Source organism: Gossypium hirsutum, chromosome A05, assembly GCF_007990345.1.
Source record: "Gossypium hirsutum isolate 1008001.06 chromosome A05, Gossypium_hirsutum_v2.1, whole genome shotgun sequence".
Classification (NCBI taxonomy): Eukaryota; Viridiplantae; Streptophyta; class Magnoliopsida; order Malvales; family Malvaceae; genus Gossypium; species Gossypium hirsutum.
The window spans coordinates 86338162-86342152 of record NC_053428.1 but is presented as its reverse complement, the minus strand read 5'-3'; positions in this window follow the sequence as shown (position 1 = coordinate 86342152).

Here is a 3991-nt window from a genome sequence, read left to right as displayed (position 1 = left end):
CATTCAATATCATAATCTTACTTAACTTACTGGCATTAAGCCTGTTAGGTCTTAGGACTTGAAACCAATTACCAGCACAAGCCTGCGGGAATTTAAACCCGGTATAATACCAGCTCGAAGCCTGCGGGACTTTAGCCCGAACATATTTCCAGCACGTAGCCTGCGGACCTTAAGTCCGGATATAATTCCAGCACATAGCCTGCGGACCCTAAGTCCGGATATAATTCCAGCACATAACCTGCGGACCCTAAGTCCGGATATACATCACTGAATGTCATGCATACTTATTCGCAAGAAAATTCAATTCACATAACATCTCACAATCATAGTTCATTTATTCCATTCGAATAATAGCATAACATGGGCACCATTCATATAACTTTTGGCTCAATAACATACATAAGAATATATGTCCATTTACTTTCCAAGCTTAACTTCTAATGTCTATTCGGCTTTAAGCCTTAAACATAAATTATTTGTCACTCAACTATATTCAAATAGAATCAGTAGATCGCAGTACAGTTATCATACACATATTAAGACATTATCAATTACGTACTAAATGTGACTATCCAAAACTTACCTCAAATATACTTGAACGGTTGCAGAAAGGCTACTCAATTACTTTCTCTTTTCCCCTATCCAACTTCGACCCTCTTTGCTCTTGAGCTTGATTTAAGCCTATGGTAACCGAATGAAGTTTTCTCCCCTTTCCTCTCTTACATTTCGGCCCAGAAGAACAAAGGTGAAGCTTTGTTTTCATCACCCATTTTCTTTTTATTAATTCATTACTAAATTAAAATTATAAAGCCATTATAATTAAATAATACATATATTCTATATAACATATCATCATTGCCGGCCACTACCTAAATAAAATGAATATTTGACATGTAAGTCCATCCTCTTTGTCACATGCATTAATAGGCCACTTAAGATTAACCTATCACATTTCAGAATTTTCTCACATAAGTCTTATTTAATAATTTCACATACAATTGACCAAATTAAAACATGAAACTTTCACACGTGCATGTACACATACAGTAAGCATAGATTATAACGGTTAATTATTTTTATGACTCGATTTTGTGGTCCCGAAACCACTTTCCGACTAGGGCCAAATTAGGGCTGTCACAATTGGCTTGTAAATGTATATGTTTTGGTGTGTATATATATAATCATATAAGTTAGCTTAGGATGGTGAATTTGATGAGGTATATAAGTGTGCAAATCACTTTTGTTTTGAGTTGGTAAATGACCTATATTGTGTGATTGAAGTTGGATTCATGATGCTTGTTGTGAATAGGTAAATTGAATGTTAATAGGTGATTGAAATTAGACCAAATCATGCATATTTGAGTTTAGTTATATTGATGTTGAAGTAATTGGTATTTGGTATGTTTTGAATGAGTAAAACATGAGTTTATAAGCATGTTGGTCGTTAGTATTGGAAATGGTATGAATTAGCCTTGATTATGGCTAAAAGAGATGTTCAATTATGCTATGATTTGGTGCCATTTTGGTTGTGTAGGTATATGCACATTTGGGTGGCAAATTGGCTTGGTAAATAACCTATTTTTGTCCACAGGGGTAGAGACACGGGCATGTGTCTCAGCCATGTGTGACACACAGTTAAGTACACAATCATGTGTCCCTTGGTGTTGAAAATGAAATCAAGTCAGTATGCTCCACACGGCCTCACACAAGAGTGTATGACTTGGCTATGTGGCATAAGTCAGTATACCTTACAGGTTTGGCACGTCCTAGCACACGGACTGGCACACGGGTGTGTGTGGCCATTTTTAAGGCACACAGGCGAGTCACATAGGCGTGTGTGTTGGCCGTGTGACCCAAGTTAGAGAGTTACACGGGGTTGGACACCTGCTGGGACACAGCCATGTGCTCTCATTTCGAATGTCCACACGGCCTGTGACATGGGCGTGTCTGATGGCCGTGTGAGACACAAGGCTTGGCCACACGGGCGCGTGTCCTCTGTTTTGAGGAGAATTTTCTAAGTTTCGTAAAAGTTTCATAAGTTATCTGTTTAGTCCCGAACCACTCCCAAAGCATGTTTAGGGCGTCGTAGGCTCACTTTAGTGACAATTTGATTAAAATTGAATGATGAATGGTTGAATTGAGAAAATGTATGCTAAATGAATGTTTAATTGTATTGTAAGTCTGGTAATACTCTATAACCCTATTCCAACGTTGAATAAGGGTGAGGGTGCTACATGTTATTCTGGAAAAATATATTAAGTAGTTAAGAATAAATTCTTGTTGAAAATTGGCCTACCATGTTGCTATGATATTTTTGGTTAAAGTGCATGCAGCACATGAACCAGCTGTAATATCTTCGGATGAAGTGCATGCAACTTTTGAGCATGCTGCAGCACAAATGTTACAAAGCTTTTTAGCTATAATATCTCCGGATAAAGTACGTGCTAGCAATTGTGCATGTTGCAGCACGTATGCTTGCTGTAACAGCAAGGTTGTTTAGTTACTTTGTTAAGTTACTTAGTTCAAAATGAACTAAGTTAGTATTGTTTTGATATTTTTATGTGTTGATTATGCAATCAGCTTTTGTGCAAGTTAACTTTTTATAGTCCCAATGTTGACTAGTTTAGGTGGCTTGTTTGTGTGTACAAGTAATGTTTTTAAAGTTACTAGGCTGCTTCAAGTAGGTAGCAATAAGTGATGTAGTTGGCTATAAATGTATTATTTTTCTTATTGAAAAATTAAGCATATCAAAGCATATTAGATTGCTTCCTTGCTACATGTTTGTGAGCAAGTAAATTTTTTCTTGCTTCCTTGTTTTGTGTCCTGTATTTCTTCCTCTGTTCAGTTTTCTTTTTTTGTTGCTGTCAAAATCCCAACATGGTATCGAGAGCTTTTATGATCTTGGAGGGCCTTTGGAATTTTTGCTTCTGCTACTAAAAAGGCAATAAGCCATTAAAGCCTGCCACCTTTGAAGGCTTGTTTCTACTTCTGCTGTTTGTTAAGAAAGATAAGAAGCTGTTAAAGCCTGTCATCTTTGAGGGCTGCTTGTAGAGAAGACAGCAACAACTCACCCCTGTGAGACTTCCAAACAAGCTTGGATAAGCTGAAGGAGGAGTTTCAAGGAAGATAGTATGTGAAGTGCAAGTCTGTCAAAGGTGAAGCTCAATGCGAGTTGTAAAGTTACGAGCCTGTTGAATACAATAAGCAAAGTGCAAGCCTGTCAAAGTGTGAGCCTGTCTAATTGCAAGCTAAAATGGCGGACAGTCTAAATGCAAGCCCGAGTGGGTGCAAGCTGAAGAGGCGGACGGTCTAAATGCAAGCTCGAGAGGGTGCAAGCCAAAAATGGCAAACTGAAGGCAAGCAAACTATACTTGCAAGTTGTTTATACAAGAAGAAGCAGGACTGTCATGAACAAGGGAACAATGCAAGATGTGTTGTCAACCAAGACTGTGAAGAAAGAGAAGACTCCATTTGCCAAGGTTGAAAATGAAGTGCTTGTGCAGGGTCAGCTTGAAACAAAGCATTTTGGGACTACCAAGCTGATAAACCGTAAATTATACATATTTTTACCCTATGTTTAATGCATTTTATGGATGATTTCTCATTAGAATTGGTGAATTCGATGCCCCTGATGCTTTAATTTCATGTTTTATACTTAGGAGAGCATAGGAGAGCGAAAGGAACGAGAAATGGGCCAAAAACGAAGAAAATGGGCCAAAGTACGAAATCAACACGGCCTGAACCTCCTCACACGGGTAGATCACACGGCCGTGTCAATTTGACAGGCTCGAACACGGCCTGAAGTAATCGAACACAGGTGTGTGCCACGGGTGTGTGCCACGGGCGTGTCCCTGCCGAGCCCAAGTTGAGTCCAATTCGGAAAAGGCTAATTTTGAGGGCTTCTAGGCATTCCAAAGCCTATAGATACACCCTAGAGGAGGAAGAAAGGGAGAAGTAATTACTCTAGGAAAGCCGATTGATCCATCTCAGA